General features: G+C 44.9%; 1 protein-coding gene across 4 annotated transcripts in view; it reads right to left on the bottom strand.

Annotated features, from left to right (window-relative positions):
* The window catches only part of ATP11B (ATPase phospholipid transporting 11B (putative)), a 358,393-nt gene that overhangs the window by 77,520 nt on the left and 262,454 nt on the right, over positions 1 to 18,419 (bottom strand). The gene's annotated exons all lie outside the window — the stretch shown is intronic.

The raw sequence follows: 18,419 nt of genomic DNA, 5'->3' as shown, positions 1-18,419 counted from the left end.
CTTCATCAAATCCCTCCAGGTGTAAGGCCAGGTACTTAATGCAGCCCAATCCCTGCTACAGGCTACCAGGATTTAGGATCTCCGTAGCACTGTGTCCAGTCCGAATGAGGCCCTCTAACCAAGGTCTGCCCAGGTGTAATAGTTTTTTTGTAAAATATTTGTGTACTCTGGTGGCTATAAAGTCCATAAGGGTTTACCAACAAAAATTTGCTATAAATTTCGGGTTGTGGCACGGTTACTCGCATCCATAGTTCCACTCTGCGAGGATGCAAACATACTATATCTCTTGTATTATGTCCACAGTCTCTGACAATCTCTTGTATAATGCTTAAAGTCTTTAACTATATCCCGCTGTCTCTGATAATGATTATTCACAGAATTTTAGAAATGCGACCATTAGGGGATGTCCAGAGCTGCATTTAAGGTCCCCCATATCAAGAAAGTTGACAACCACTGGTCTAAAGGCTTTACAGTCCTTTAGCAGAAAATTTCCCATGGCTGGAGAACTTCAGATGATGTAAACAGCCATCTATACAGATGAACAGCTGTGCTGAACATGTGCATATGGCATATTTACCCAAACCTGAAAGTGGTGCAGCTAGAGAGATACGTCGTACGTGCATGCAGAAGCCATCAACATTTACACAGGTACAGCGATTCCCTTACATTGGGAACTGTAAGCGACATCTGTGGCTCCCAGATGCAGGAAAGAACCCCAGATTTTACACAAGAAGACTTTGAAGACTCTAGATGTCCATGGGCATGGGGCCTATAAATTAGGAAAAACACCCAAGGATGATATTTTCTTAGTTCTCGTGTGATTCCTACCTCTAACAGACATCCATAGACACCTTAAAAATCTCAGTTTACTCCTTTAGCAGTGCTCTAAATATCTCTATCCAACTGCAGACCTGGTAGTTATTTAAAAAAGCTTCATAATGGATGGGAAGCTACAAGACTATTGTTAAATCAGGCATTTTCTTTACTGCTGGATAAACTGACAAGTAGGGTTAATGAAGAAGTTAAAGTAATCCCATACTATTCTAAACCCTTGACAACTAAATGTCTTCCATAAGCAACAAGACCCAAAAACAATTAAATTAAGCATTTTAAATACTGTGTCAAGTGCTATATAAATGTAATTTGGCATCATATCCTTTACTTTGCACTTTTTATATGTTAATATTAAAATAATTTACTGATCTGGCATTAGATGTCCAAAATATAAAGATGGCCATGTTGGTGATGTTGTGTTCACTAGTTAGCAATCAACTATATGCTGTTCAATCATTCATATGCTCACCACATGTACCCTATTTTGGACATGTCAGTTGAGCACTCCATAGACTTAAACAGCAGTACACATCTTCAGATGTTACAGCAGAGCACTCACAACTAGTACACATTATGGACCACAGCAAAAAGACTGGGCCTACAATGCCAATGTCTGAAGAAAAAGAATATTCTCAAAGGTAATGGCAAATAGATTCTTCCTTTTATTGTTCTAATTTAATATAAGAGAGAATATCACCAATATGGGCAACAAGAACCGTCCTTTGTATATATTATATATACAAGCCATGAAGAAGTATAGCTGTCTCTTTAGTAACAAACTGCAATACAGTAAGCACTAGTTTTTGTACAGTATCCTTTTTAGCAGCAAGAGTGCCAACTGTTAATGAGAGCGTTAACAATTTGGAAAACTGCTCCTTATCTTTCAGCGATACTCTTACCAGTTGCCTGTTAGGCTTCATTATCTGATGGCATGCACAGCATGGAAAGGAGGAAAAAGGAAGAGAAGTAGAGCCAAGAGATAAAGCAAGAGCACAGCAGAGATGAACATCTGAGAAGAGGAGAAGTTTTACTAGCTTCAAGTTAAATGATACAAAACAACCTGCATAACATTAGAACCTTTGCCAAAGCAGAAAAATATTGAGGACAGGATGTAGAGCTTAAGGTTTAGGGCACAAATTATAAAGTGACAAATAATTAAGGATAGACCGTTGTTCCGAATTTGAAAAATACACTTTTTCATTAATAAAACTAGTAATACTTCCCCAGAAAGGCTTCAGAATCAAAAACAGTAAGACAATAATGTTTTGAGATGTAGAAAATACACAGATATCAGCTAAGGTATAGACACATGCTAAACAGAAAATCCACAGAACCTAGCATTGTACTGGATGTTTAGCTCTTTATTGCTGTCATAATTCCTTGTGAAGGTACTCCCTTCCCCGGGTATTTTTGTTTTTTGCATTACAGCTCGGAATTAAAATAGATTTCTAGTGCTTTGTACCATATGATGTACACAACATGCCTAAGACTTTGAAAGTTCAAAATATTTTTTGGTTGTGACACAAACCATTAGGACAAGAGAAATAATAAAAAAAAAAGCAATCCTGAGTATTTACCTCCTTTACATAGAAACCCTTAAAGATGTAGTATAATCTCATAATTTAGATAATTACAAAATGTCATCTGTGAGCATAGTGTGTCACATGATGTTAGTATACATAGAATACACCTGTTCTGAATGGCCCCCGAGTCTGCAACACCACTAAGTGGGCAATATGAAGACAAAGGAGCTCTCTAAACAGGGCAGAGACAAAGTTGTGGAGAAGTATAAATCGGGGTGGGGTTATATAAAAGAAAAAATAAATAATATCCCAAACTCTGAACATCCCACACAACACATTTAAATCCAAATGGAAACAATATAGCAACACTACATGCCTAACCTAGAGAAGGCCACCCACCAAAACTCAGTTAGTCTGGCTGAAAAAAGACACGTCCATCTAGTTCAACCAATACTCACAAACAGGGCAAGGAGGACATTAATGCAGCAAAGCCACCAAGAGAACACAGAAGGAGATGCAAAGATCCACAGCAGAGATGGGAGTATCTCTCCATAGGACCCAATTTAGGCTGTACACTCCACAGAGCAGGACTTTATAGAAGAGTGGACAGAAAAAAAAGCCATTTCTTAAAGAAAAAAATGAGAATACACATTTAGATGAGAACACACATTTAGAGTTCACCAGACAGCATGTAGGAGTCTCCCCAAACACATGGAAGAAAGTTCTCTGGTCAGATAAGACTAAACTTGAACTGATGGCGACTATAGGAAATGCTGCATATGGCGCAAACCCAATGCTTCCCATCACCCTGAAAACACAATCTCCACAGAGAAGCATAGTGGTGGCATCATCATGCGGTTTGGGTGCTTTTTATTGGCAGGGACTTGAAAACTGGTCAGGATTGGAACGATGAATGGCACTAAATTTTGGGCAAGTTTGAAGAAAAACCATTCCTAAATATTTAGTGTATTTTTCGACAAACACGATAAATTAAAATACAAATAGTGACTTGATGCTATGCCAAAAAGTAGTGACAATAGTTTGTTTCTGGCAACTTCTTCAAAAGGGGATTTCATGCGACTCACGGAGCCGTCTTCTCTAGAGCAAGTGCTAGCCACCAGTAGATGGTCCCGGCTCTTAAAGGGGAAGAGGCATGTGTGAACTTTTATAGCTAAAAGTGGTGGAGTTCTTCATCAACCATCACCGTGTGATTCACAGAGCATTTGATTGAAGGAGGTTTCTGTTCACTAATGTGCGATACAGAATTACACTTCATTTTCACATAAGCTATTGTTACTACCTTTGTTTTAGCATCAATTTACCATTTGTATTTTGAATTACCGTATTTGTGAAAAATACTTAATAAGCAGTACACCAAATATTTAAGAATGATTTTCCACTCCATAGATTTGAATTAGCGTGGCATTATTGCACTTTATTCGTTTTTTGGAAATTGGATCATTTTTAGTGCTGCAGCTTTTCCCTCAGTACATTTTTTGGATTTCTGAAGAAAATCTGTTTTAGTCTGCCAGAGATTTAAGACTAGGACCGAGGCTTACATTCCAGCATGGCAATGACCTTAAACTTACTGCTAGAACTACACTGGAGTGGTTTACAGGGAAACAATTACAGTAAATGTCTTGGAATGGCCTAGTCCATGGGTACTCAACCTGCGGCCCTCCAGCTGTTGCAGAACTACAAGAGGAGACCAGAAGCGCCGGCCTAAGTGTAGTACATAAGGTAAAAGCATGTATTTATTCGTTATTGTACTCAGAATGGTAGATAAAAGTCAACACGTAGTAAGTCACGCTATAGCATCCATCCCAGGGGAGAGCAGGGTCTGCGGTGTCCCATGTTGCCGGCCACGCCTGTGCAGTGTTGCCAACCCCCCGGAGGGAAATTTACTGGCAGAACGTCCAAAATTTACGGACGGCACAAATTTTTTACTGGCATTGCAAAAATGTACATAAACAGGCTGTTTTCAGTGCTAAACCGTGCAAATATCAATAATTAAACTATAAACATGTAGATAGTGCTATTAGCAATGTGTTTAGGTTAAACAAAAGTCAAAAACCATATTTCTCCATTTACATGAAGATCAGATTAATATAACCCAGCCAGCACAGCGTTCCCCCATATATCAGATTGTGCAGGATTTCCCTTACAGTGTAACTCTGACAGAAAGAGGAATGCTGTAGATCTTGATTTAAGGGGGAACTCTGATTTAAGTGGGTGCTCTGGTGACCAGAAACCGCCTTATATCAGAGTCCACTGCATTCCCCTTTACATCAGAGTTCTCTTTTACATCAGGGTCTGCAGAGTTCCCCCTTTGCACTGTAAGGGGAGAATCCTGCAGACTCTGATGTAGAGAGGAATACCAGGAACTCTGATAGGGGGGTGGGGGGACTCTGGTGACCAGAGACCACCTTCCACAGATAATTACATTAATGTAAGGGGGGGGGGGGGTTCCCTGCTATAAGGGGGAAACCTTTATATCAGTCCCCCCTTACATTATTGTATTCACCCAGCCCTTACATCAGTGACCCCCCCTTAGACTGGCCTGGCAGCGCTGTCACTTACCTGAGGGTGGTCAGAGGCTGTGGAAATGATACGGGAGGTGGTCAGATGCTGTGGACATCATACCGGAGGAGGTCAGAGACTGCAGACGTTCTACAGGAGATGGTCAGAGGCTGCGCTGACATGGTACAGGAGGTATTGAGAGGCTGCAGACACCCCCATTCCCCCCCAACAGTAGTGTCCTAATCTGCCCCCCTTCACCCTCCACATCAGTGTCCACCTCTGCCACCTTTTACATCACCCTCCCACAGCAGAGTCCTCCTCTGCCCACCTTCATATACCCTCTACAGCACTGTCCTTCTGTGCCCCCTTCAGACCCCATAGTACTGTCCTTCTGTGCCCCCTTCAGCCCCCATAGTACTGTCCTGTGTCCCCTTCAGCCCCCATAGTACTGTCCTGTGTCCCCTTTAGCCCCCATAGTACTGTCCTGTGTCCCCTTCAGCCCCCATAGTACTGTCCTGTCTCCCCTTTAGCCCCCATAGTACTGTCCTGTGTCCCCTTTAGCCCCCATAGTATGGTCCTGTGTCCCCTTTAGCCCCCATAGTACTGTCCTGTGTCCCCTTTAGCCCCCATAGTACTGTCCTGTGTCCCCTTTAGCCCCATAGTACGCTCCTGTGTCCCCTTTAGCCCCCATAGTACGGTCCTATGTCCCCTTTAGCCCCCATAGTACTGTCCTGTGTGCTGTGTCCCCTTTAGCCCCCATAGTATGGTCCTGTGTCCCCTTTAGCCCCATAGTATGGTCCTGTGTCCCCTTTAGCCCCCATAGTACGGTCCTGTGTCCCCTTTAGCCCCCATAGTACGGTCCTGTGTCCCCTTTAGCCCCCCCCATAGTACGGTCCTGTGTCCCCTTTAGCCCCCATAGTACTGTCCTGTGTGCTGTGTCCCCTTTAGCCCCATAGTACTGTCCTGTGTCCCCTTCAGGCTTCAGCCACCATAGTACTGTCCTGTGACTGTCACTGGCTCCATATTCCGCCGCCGCGGCCGCCTGCTGAACTTCAAGCTCAGCTTGGCTCCTGATTTTTAAATTCTGGCGCCTGATCCATGATCCGATGATCCAATCAGCAGCACTCAACTTGCGAGTCGCGGCGCCTTGCTTGTCGTCACAAGTCAAGTAGGCGTGCCGCACTCACAGCTTCTGACTCTGCAGACAGCAGACAGACCCACCCCCCTGGCCAGGGCTCCGCCCGCCCGCCCGCCCGAATACAGGAAATGATCGGGTCATCTCGGGCATTTCCGGAACTGCACATGCGCAGTTCCGAACCGAGCCGATCGCTGCCGTTTTTCACGGGCACTTTTCTCCTGCTACGGGCATTTACGGGCAGGAGAAAAGTGCCCTGATTTAACGGGCTGTCCGTAAATATACGGACGGTTGGCAACACTGCGCCTGTGGTGTCCAGAGCTCCGGGTCGGTGGGCGGGTGTAGTGGATAGTAGTCGTCTAGAAGATGGAGAGGCACTGGTGGGTGTTGTTGCGGCAGTGAGCGTTCGGAGCATGTGTGCACCTTCATCCGAAGCCTGATGAAGGAGCATGCATGCTCCGAGAATGAGCTGCCACAACCACCAGTGCCTCTCCATCTCCTTAACTACTGCTGTCCGCTTCACCCACCCCGGAGCTCTTGACACCACTGGAAAAACATGGGACTCTGCTCTCTCCTGGGATAGATGCCATAGCGTGACTTACTACATGCTGATTTAGCTACCATTCTGTGAGTGCAATAACGAATAAATACATGCTTTTACCTCATGTACTATACTTAGACAGGCGGCTGCTTGTCTCCTACTCGTCTCTAGTCACTTCTTCCCTGCTAGCTGGCTGCCTGTCTACACCTGTCAGTCCGTGACACTCCTTAGAACATATTGATTTTGTCTAGCTTGGACTGCCTATATATATATATATATATATATATATATATATATATATATATATATATATATATATATATATATATATATATATAGGCAGTCCTACACACACACATACATATATTTATTTTTTATTTATTTATCAATAAGGGAAAAAAGGAAGCTAAAAAACATAGGTGAGACGGTGATATTTGTGCCAATTTCTTACTTGGCTGTGCTCTGTGCGGTGATGCAGTGCCCCTATAAGAATTGCACTCACCGCAATGCTTTCCCCTTAAAAGGGGTAGCAGGCTCTGCACAGCAATACAGATGGTCCAGGAGATCCTGCAGATATGCTTTTACTGGTTCCAGTCCTGCTATGCCTCTGGTACTGGTCCTGGTGTGTGTAGGTGTCTCCACGCTAACCCTCTGGTTTGATGTTTCTGAGGTGCTCATATGTTGTTCATATGTTGCCTCGGTAGGCGCTCGGACCGGATGTTCCATGAGACCGGATATAAAAGGCTTTTTCAAATGCCAAAGCTGTTTAGCCTTCTGGAACCTTGGGAGTTTACATATCTTGTCTGCATGTCCCAGTCTTAAACTGACACTGGAAAACTGTAGCTATTTTCTGCTTTGAAGAACTGTGCTAAACACCAGTACTATCCAAATGACTGTGACTTGCCACATGCTTCTGACTGTGAAAACCCATCCGCTCAGCAGTCATTCTTTCTTAACATGTTAACATGTGGACTATTTTTGCCCCAGCACTTTCTATTAATTTTTGATATTTTTTAATATACTTATTTGAATGAAATATCACAATATATACATTTGTTATAAATTTATAATTGATATAATTATATCTTCATCTGGTACTATATATAATTATCTATAGCGTATTTGCACCTACTAATTAGTAGATATTCACTGCTTCACAAGTATAAAACACAGCACTTATATATATATATATATACACATTTATTTATTTCTTACCATAATAGTTGTTCACTATCATTTATTTATTGTGGCACTGAGCACTTTATTGAACTTTATATATATGCCATAGAGTGTTTTGTATATGCCATAGAGTGTTATATGTACATCATCTCCACACCTATTTAACAGAACGCCATTGCTTATTAGTGTCTACTACACCAACATATATTAGAAGCATAGGTGTGCGCAGCCTATTGCATTAGGGTGTGCACCCCAAAGTTTCAATACATATGCATGTGTGTGCCTACATGTATATGTCCCCGGTACATTACTCTCCCTGCTGGCACAGTGAAATAGAAGTGCGTAGGCACTTCTCTTATGGCAGAGCAAGACAGAGGGAGATCTTTCCCATCTCCTCACTGGCAAACAGAGGATAATGCCTAATGTGCCCTAGGTGATTAGGGTGTGCCCAGGCACACCTGGCACACCCTGTGCGCACACCTATGATTAGAAGTAGCGCCAATACCCTTCATATTCTTATATCAATTTCAGACTTCCCACTTTCAGTGAGAAGTATTTTAGGGAGGCTGCAAACTTCAAGACCAAAAACACATTTCTTCCACCTATCAGCGCGGGATTACATATCATATTACAGGTGGGACCGTCCACCTTTAAAACGCAGTTAATCCTCATAAGGACACCGCAAGCTGCAGCCTACATTTTTGTGGAGGACCAGCCGCAAGTGCACGGATCCAAAGGAACAGTGGGGCTTCAGCTAAACGCACAGAGGCGCCCAACTTGGCAGCATGGCCTAGTGGGCCTCTAGCCACAGCCTAAATTTCTGTGGGTGCCCAGCCGCTTGGATGCGAGCCCCTGCGGAGCCAACCATCCAGGGGCCGCAAAGGGATGGGCGGATGCCCAAACGGGAGGGCAGTGGCTTCAGCCATCTTCACAGGGGCTGCCTCATGTAGTTTCCGACTAGTAGGCAACAAAGCCACGGCCTAAATTTTCAACCAGATCGGGCCACGTGAGGCGCTACCCACAGATGCTAAACTATCCACTCCCCCAGCCAAACAACCGCCGCAGGGAGCCCAGAGGACATCCCTGCTCTAGTCACAAACCCCCAGGATGGCATGGAACCCTGCTCAACCCCTTGTTGAGCGCATCAGGAAAACCTGGTAAGCAGCAATTCCAAACAGCCCCCCCTTAAGAGCATGTGGCAACAGCCACCTCAGGACCCAACCCGGGACCCAAAGTGACCACTGAAATATTAGAGGGGGGGGGGAACCTGGGGGGGGGTCCCATCATCTCAGGGAGGAGCCCACGTCCTCCCCAAAACCCTCTAGGAGTAGAGGGGGGGACAGCCAATTACCATGCCAGGAACCTCTTCGGACAGCCCTTGCAAGATGTTTAACTCGAAGGCCAGCCCCGTCCAGTGGGGCTATGTCGCGGCCGACCTAGCGCGGAGCTCAAGCCTGCAAACACTCGCTGGCAAGACTGGGGGACCTTCTTGATCTAGATTATCCAGTCCATTGCCCAGTCTGGCAGTTGATTGTAGATTCTCACAGGAAAAAAATAAAGGAAAAAGTTCCATTTAAAATGAAAAAATTGCCAGGACCAGAGATCCCAGCAAGGAATTAGGTCCTTACTGATGACTAGGCAGAACAAGAAAAAAAAAACTGAGTGCCTACAGCTGAGCATGGGAGTACACCCCCTGGGACTACCCCATAGGCGAATTCAAGCTTTTTCCTGCCTAGTGTTTTACTCCTGCAGGGGGCAGTATAACCCAATGGTTAAGCAGATAAGGAGCTTTGACCGTCAATGAACAAAAGAAAATACATCGAAAGACCACTGCCGAAACAGAGAGCCTAGCGACTAGGGGAGCTGCATCCAAAGAGGCATCACAGATAAACTGCAGACCCCGGTCCACTTGGTCCGCTAGCTCAGCAAAGGCAGGGGAGAGCTGCTCCCCCTCCAGGCCACGGCGTAAAAAAAGCTTAGCCCACTCGGTCAGAGTTTACGACACCAGTGCAATGGTAGATACAGGCCTCGGTGCCGAACCAGCCACAGAGGCTGGGGACTCTTCAACCAGAATCATGGTTGCCTTGTTGAATTTGTAGACCGGAGAGTTCACCACCGGTGGAACAGTCCACTTTTTAAGAAGGGACTCCTCATAGGGGTACCGCATAGCAAATCGCTTAGGGACCACAATTGGATGTTTTGGTCATTCCTACTCTTTAGCGACAATGCTGGCAAAATAGGAGGGTAAAGGAAACACCTTTGCCGCTCTGGATGGCTTGTGAGTGCCAAAGGTAACCGACGCCTCAGTCGCAGCTTCAGCTGTGTCCTCCATTTTTAAGGTCAGAAATTAAGAAATCATCCTCACTATCTGAGAACTCAGGGCACATGGTCGCAGACCCAGCAGAGTGACCCACGCCTGTGGTGACCGAATCAGATTCAGGATCTGAGGAGACAGATGAGACAGGGGAAGGTGGGGGCGCTTTTTGCTAGCCCATTGCCCAAAAAACGACCTCCACCCGGGACACAAAGGACTCCCGGACTGCCGCCAGTGCATCAATGGATGGTCCGGACCTGGAGGGCCCGCAGCCTCTAAGAGGGGATCAGATGAGAAAATGTGCTCCAAGGACTCCATGAGTCAATAAGGGGATCCCACAAAAAAGGTGTAAAAAAAACAAAAAAAAAAAAAAAAAAAAAACGGCGATTAGGAAGTGAAAAGATCCAGGAGTCAGCACCAGGGGGTGAGTAGGGGCTCCCACCGCCAAAATGGACGCCCAGAGGGTTCCACTGTCAAGGCCGCCGCTATTTTCAATGAAAAAAAAAAAACCTTTTAAATGGATTGAAGCTCTACCCCTATATAAAAAGTAAATCTCATATAATAATAATATATCACAATAACAATATATGCTTGACAACTAGATGCGACTGATACAGGACCAGATGTGTGAGTTAATGAACCTTTAATTGTACATAATAAAAAATACATAGAAAACAATCACATACTCTGATATTATTTTAAAAGATTTTTTTAAAATTTAAGACAAAAAACTCATAGCCTGTGATTGGCTCGTCCCCATGTATAAAAAATTTCCAAAAAAAGGGAATAAAAGGGATTCATCGGATACACTCTTGCTGGATAAAGTATCCCTTCCCCCGATTTTGAAAAAATGTGAAGAATGATAGGCTTATTACAGCTTATTACAGCTATAATTCTTCAAATTTTTTCGAAATCGGGGGAAGGGATACTTTATCCAGCAAGAGTGTATTCATTGAACCCCTTTATTCATTCTTTTGTACATTTTTTTTTTTATACATGGGGATGAGCCAATTTCAGGCTATGAGTTTGTCTTAAAATTTTGAAAAAATCTTTTAAAATAATGTTAGAGTATGTGATTGTATTCAATGTATTTTTAATTATATACAAAGGTTTATGAACTCACACGTATGGTCCTGTATCATAGTTGTCAAGCATATATTGTTATTGTGATACATGATTATATAATATTTACTTTTTATATAGGGGTAGAGGGAAAGCTTCAATCCATTTAAAGGTTTTTTTTTTAGGTTGTATTCTTGATGTGGAGAAGTTGCCTCTATTTGAGACCTCGTAGGACTCTTTTTTTTTTTTTGCTATTTTTAAAGGGAAACCACCTCAAAATGGCCACAGGACTACACAAACATAGCCGCCGTGCATTGAGCACACAGGCTACAAGAAAATGATGGCCCCACGCTGCACCACAAGGCTGCCAGGGACCCAGGAGGAATCCCTAGGCCTCAGCAAATGGCACAGGCAGGAAGGGGAGGCCATGGAAGGAGCCAACACCAGGTACAGCCTCCCACAGCCGATTGCTGGTGACGCACCCCCCCCCCTCCCGCCAGCACCGCACCCTGCCCCCAACCCCAGGAAGTGGACCAGGCCACCCCACAGCCCCAATGTAAGTGACAGAGGTTGGGGCGGATGGGGTCGAGATTGACCACAGGGACCCCCAGACTGATGAGGGGGGTGTCTAACTGGAAGGAGAGGAACTCTGGGGGGTGTGACTGTCCCAAGGAGGGGACCACGTCCACCCTAAAACCCTCCAGGAGGAGAAGGGGGGACAGTTCCTTACCATACCAGGAACCAGGTGGACACCGCTCCAGACAACCTCCTCTCCATCAAATGGGGGGTTGTCGGCCAGGAGGAACGATGAGACTAAGGCCGAGACCCGGTCGTATGCGACCATGCGAGGCGTTTAGCTCGCAGGCCAGCCCCCATCAGGTGAGGTTATGTTGCGGCCGACCAGGCGCGTAGCTGTGGTCTGCGCGCTCACTGGCCAGACTGGGGTGACCACTGGATCTAGATTATCTAGTCTGTCGCCCAGTCCGGCATTTGATTTGATTGTAGATCTCACAGAAAAAAAAATAATCTATCTAAAAAGAAAATATTGCCAGGACCAGGGTTCCTAGCAAGGAACTAGGTACTTACTTATGGCAGAAAAAAAAAAAAACTGAGTACCTACTGCAGAGAGGGAGTATACCCCCCCCCCCCCCCCGGGACTGCCCATAGGCATAGCCAGACTTTTTTTCTGCCTAGTGTCCTACTCCTGTAGAGGGTAGTATAACCCAACGGTTAAGATGACCAGGAGCTGTGTCCGTCAATGAACGAAAGAGAAATACTTGTGACTGCTCAGTATTTTTTCTGTTTTTTTGTTTGTGTCACAATAAAAAATAAAAATTGAACAATTAAAGTCCTCGGCATGTTATGCACATTGCAGGTTAGCAAGGTTGTAATTTAACTAAATAGGGAAAAATGGGCGGGGGACGTTATGTTAATTTTCCAGGTTATAGCACATCACATATTTAAAAAAAAACACAGGCCTAGAAAGTGTAATTGGAGCATTATGTAGCATGTATTGCCAAATTTATATCTGTAAATGCCAGCTACTTGTCCTTTCATGCTCATTCATGACAATTGGTTAAGTCTCTTTAGATGTGCCTATAAAGCGCAAAAGTTTAACAAAACGATGCGGTTAACTGCCCACAGATTTGATTACACCACATGCAAAGTTTCTGCATAAATTCTATTATTCTACTAATCAATTCAAATGTGTTTTGCACATTTAGTGAAATTTAGTTTTAGAAGTTCCATTTTACTTTGCTAAATGCACTCCCTAGGTCTACAAAAAAATTGGATTTTTGACTTGCTGTAAAATCCATTTCCCTGATGTTCATTGATGGACACCGCTCCTTATCTTCTTGACCATTGGGTTATACTGCCCCCTACACGAATAGGAAACTAGGCAGGAAAAAGCTGGACTACGCCTATGAGGCAGTCCCAGGGGGTATACTCCCACTCTCAGCTATAGGCAATCAGTTTTGTTACAAGCAGTGTCAGAAGAAAGCCAACTCCACAGAGGGGTGGGTGCTGTGTCCATTAATGAAAATCAGAGAAATGGATTTTATGGTAAGTCAAAAATCCCATTTTCGCTTTCATTCATTGACAGACACAGCTGCTTATCTTCTTGACCATTGGGACGTCCCAAAGAAGTTTCAAACATAAGGGGTGGGAACAGCAAGAAAACATTCCCAAGGCTAAACAGTAGCCAACCAGGTAACATGGAGCTCAACCATAAACAACTGGAGCTCACCTGAAAAAACAATACACCCTCAAAGGGGATCAAGTCCTCCAAACACCAGCCTGCAAAACCTTGTGGCCTAAAGAAGCATCCGCAGATGCCAACACATTCACTTTATAGAACTTTGTGAAAGTGTGCACCGACGACCAGATGGTAGCCTTGCAAACCTGCGTCACTGACGCCTGATGAGGGAAGGTCCAGGAGGCACTGAGCAGAATGCGCCTTGACAGGGAAAGGAGGAACCTGACCCTTGATGGAATAGGCCTGGTTTACCATCTGTCTGATCCATCTTAAAATGGTCGCAGAGGAAGTGGACAACCCTTTCCGAGGCCCATTTGTGAGCACAAATAGTGGGTCTGACTTCCTAAAAGACTCCGTAGCTCCCAGGTACACCCTAATTGCCCGGACTACTTTCAAGGCATGCAAGGCAATTTTCTTTGGCTGTTTTGGCCTGGGACAGAGGGAAGGCAACACAATGTCTTCATTCAATTGAAAATCAGAGACAACCTTTGGGAGCAACGACGGACAGGGACACTCTGTGAATCACCAAGTAAGGTGACCGACAGGATAACGCCACCAGTTCCGACACCCTGCGCACCCTGAAACATTGTAAGCAAAGAAATCTCAAAGGGAGGTCAAAGGGAGGCTTCTGGAGGACCGAAAGCACCAAATTGAGGTCCCAAGGTGGCAACAGAGACCGCACTGGAGGAACCAAATGTCGGACAGCCCGAAGATAGGTACGCACCAGGGAATGTGTGGCCAAGGCCAAGGGTCATTGGAAGACGACTGCCAAAGCCAAAATCTGGCCCTTGATGGTACTCCAGGCCAATTTCTGTTCAACCCCCCATTGAAATAGGTCAAGATCCGAGCCACCGTGAAGGAGTGAGGATGAACCCCAAGAGACTCACATGACACAATGTATGTCGTCCACGTATGATGGTAGATCTTCCTAGAAGTAGATTTCCTAGCTTTCAACAGCGTTGGAATCACCGACTCTGATAAACCTCTATCGATCAGAAACCTGGCGTTCAATAGCAAGGCTGTCAAAGCCAACAACTGTAAGGCAGGATGGAAGATTGGTCCTTGGGACAGCAGATCCTACCTGAGAGGAAGCTTCCAAGGAACGTCGGCGACCAAGCGCACCAGATCGGCGTAGCCACCAAGATGACTGGAATCCCTTCTGCCTCGATTCTGCGTAGAAGTCTTGGCAGAAGCCTGAGAGGAGGGAAGGCGAAAATCAGACTATACTGACCCCATGGGGCCACCAGCGTGTCCTGTGACCGAGCCACAAATCTCTGCACCTTTCTGTTGAAACGAGACGCCAACAGATCCACCTCGGCAATCCCCCACCAGAGATGCAAATGATGAATCAACTCCCAGTAAAGGGACCACTCCCCTTGGTCCAACGCTTGCTGACTGAGGTAATCCGCCTGCCAGTTTTCCACCCTGGGAATGTATATGGCGGAGAGGGCTGTAACAAACCGTTCTGCCCACCTTAAAATTCCAGCTACCTCCAGAGCGGCCAAGACACTTTTTGTGCTCCCTTGGTGATTGACATAAGCCAGGGCCATGGCATTGTCCAAATGAATGCACACTGGATATCCCTGAATGCAATTCGTCCAATGTTTCCAGGCACAGCCTGATTGCTCCAAGACATTGACTGGTAGCCTGGACTCCTCCAGTGTCTAGATCCCCTGAGCAAAATTTTTGCAGAGGACGCCTCCCCAGCCAGACAGCCACTGTCCAATACAAGGGGAGGAAGGATTTTCCCAGCCGAAGCACCAGAGAACAAAGCCACCATATCAGAGACTCCTCCGTTCCTCAGCTCAGCCGGATCCGATTGTCCAGAGACTGCGGAGTCATGTCCCATTTGGCCAGAATCTCCCTTTGCAGGGACCTCGTACAGAACTGTGCAAACAGAACCTCCTCGAAGGTAATAACGACATGGGCCTTTCATTTACCTCGGTCCATGATAAGGATCAATAAAGTAATATTGCTGCGCTAAGTGAATAAAAATATCGCTTAAATATGTGACAAATAATGCTGTGATACTGGTAAATCAATAACACTTGAATAAGATAACAAATAATATTGTGATGATCATAAATCACTTGAATAAAGTGTCCCAATAAGTGAGCAGTGACTTTAAATAATATAACAAAAGTCCCAATAAACAGTGCAGTTTCAGTGATGTAAAAATAAACAAATCTTCATCTGTGCAGAATGTGCTGCATGCTTCACTCTCAGTGCTCCAGTGACAGATAGTGAGATTAGCAGCTCACCTCAGATGGAGACTCAAATGAGTCAAGTCAGGCATATAAAGCAGTATTCACAATCGCCTGGTGATCACCTCTGCCTTCACCTCCAACCAATCTCTCAAACTCCAGGGATGTGGTGGATGAAAAACAAATAAAGGAGATCTAATGCTCTCTGTGTTGATTGGGGGGTTATTTATTATCAGTAAATATAATGCACTTACATAGACGGGCACTTCAGCCGTGCCAGCTAGCAATTGCCTCCAAACACTTCCTGGTACCTCCGGACCGGCGTAATGACGTGCAGGCTCCTCCCCCGTACGCGTTGCGTCATCGACTTCGTCAGCGGGGTCTGATAAGGATCACCTGGCATTTCTGGATTTAGATCTGTACCATGAAAACGGTCCGATCTATTCGATAAACTACTACAAACCTACTTCCGGGAACTCCTTTCTCCATTATAATAGCTGTCACCATCTGCGATGGCTAAATAATATACCCAAAAGCCAGTTCTGCAGATTACGACGCAATTGCGTCAAGCTTGCGGACTACCAGGAACAAAGTCTAACCTTGAAAAAGAAGTTTTCAGATAAAGACTACCCAGCGTCTTTGGTAGAGGAGGCCTGTGCTTTGTACGACACCCCCGATCCAAGGAAGTCTATAAAAACCAACAGTCAGGGAAACATCATACGTTTTACAACCCAGTTCCATAGCCAATACAAACGCATGGAACATATTATGCGCAAACATTGGTCAATACTTCAACAGGACCCTCACCTAGCTAACTGCATATCCAATCAACCCAGGTTTTCATACAGAAAAGCCCCAAATATTAAGAGCCAGATAGCCCCGAGTAAGCTTCGTTCCAGAAAACATACATCCCCCTCATTAAAATTCTTCTCCATTATGGGAATGTATCAGTGCAAAAAACCTCTGTGCCTCACTTGTAGTTTTGTCCAACATGGACAAAAAGAGTTTTCCGTCAAGGGTAAAATTTACCCCATTAAAGAATTTTACACTTGTTCCACAGAACATGTGGTTTACTGTCTATCCTGTCCCTGCGGCCTACATTATGTAGGCCGCACTATACGGCCGTTAAGACAACGCTTTGGAGAACATCGCCGAGCAATTCAGGCCAGTAAAGACAACGACAGTGTACCTCGACACTTCACAAAACACCACAATAAATCTAGTGCTGGCCTAAAAGTATGGGTCATAGAGTCCATTCCCCCCACCTTTTCTGAAGCAGAGAGGTTTGTGCGTTTATGTCGCAGAGAAACCTACTGGATTTATGCCCTTGACGTTTTGTCACCTGGGGGCATAAATGAGGAATTAGAAATTAATACGCTATTACAAAATATCTTTTTGGGTCTCTTTGAATATTATTTCGTGCTGGATGTGCGTTTTTTTTTTTATTTATATTTATTTACATGTATGTATATGTATGGGTGTATGTTTTAATATATATTTTTATACATTTTTTTTTAATATTTTTAACATGGTAATGCAGTATTCACATGTGCGATAATTGTGCAATGGTTACCAGCTTTCAGGGTATGCACATGCTGGTATCAATTAACTATCCAATTATCTTCTGCCTGAATGCACCTGTTTTATTTAACCACTTTACAACCGGAGGATTTTGCTGTCTTCCGTCCAGGCCACTTTTTGCGATTCGGCGCTGTGCGACTTCAACTGACAATTGCGCGGTCGTGCGACGCCGTACCCAAACTAAATTTACGTCCTTTTTTCCCACAAACAGAGCTTTCTTTTGGTGGTATTTGATCACCTGTGCGATTTTTACTTTTTGCGCTATAAACAAAAAAAGAGCGTTTATTTTGAAAAAATAACAATATTTTTCACATTTTTTTATATGAAATTCCCCCCAAAAAAGATGTAAAAACCAATTTTTTTAAAAGTTTTTGGCCAATTTGTTTTATGCTACATATGTTTGGTAAAAAAAAATCGCAATAAGCGTATTTTGATTGGTTTGCGCAAAAGTTATTGCGTTTACTAACAAAGGGAAAGATTTGTCATTTTTGGTGTTTTTTTTTAACGCGTAATGGCGGCGATCTGCGATTTTTTTTGCGGGACTGCGACATTGCGGCGGACAGACCGGACCCCTGACTGACATTTTTGACACTTTTGGGGGTACCAGTGACATTACTGCAGTAATCAGTGCTATAAATATGCACTGTTACTGTAAAAATGACACTGGCAGGGAAGGGGTTAATTTTATTGGAGAGGGAGGGGTTAATGTATGCCTGGTGCTTACTGACGTGTAGGGGGGGAGGTGACTATGTGATTCATGGACAGATCGGATGTCCAGCTATGCTGAACAGTCCGATCTGTCACTCCCTGTCACTATGGAGATCCGCCCGCTGTGTTTACACACAGCGGGCGGATCTCCAGACTCGATCCCCGACGATCGGGTAAGAGCAGCGGCGATCGCCGCTGCTCCTCCCCTGGCCCGACTCCCGCTGTGAATGAAAACAGCGGGAGCGAGCCACCGGCGGCGCGCAAGCGCCGCCCAGAAGGGGAGGAGTCCAGTCACGTTAATACTACGTGACTGGACGATAACGAACCACTCTGCCGCAGTAGTATTACTGTGAGCGGTTGCAGAGTGGTTAATATGATTTCAGTCGCCTATATAAATGTCCTTTACCTCCAGCGAGTGGAGGTCTGATGAAGGAGCTGAGCTCCGAAACATGTAACCGCCCACCACCCGCTCTATTGGACACCAGCCGCTGCGTCCACACCCTGCCTTCAGGAAATCTCATGCCGATCAGGCTGAGACACAGACGAAAGGACGCATCTACA

This window comes from Pelophylax lessonae (genome assembly GCF_965119305.1).
Source record: "Pelophylax lessonae genome assembly, chromosome: 3".
Classification (NCBI taxonomy): domain Eukaryota; kingdom Metazoa; phylum Chordata; class Amphibia; order Anura; family Ranidae; genus Pelophylax; species Pelophylax lessonae.
Note: the sequence above shows the minus strand (reverse complement) of the source record. Positions and strands in the feature narration are given on the sequence as shown.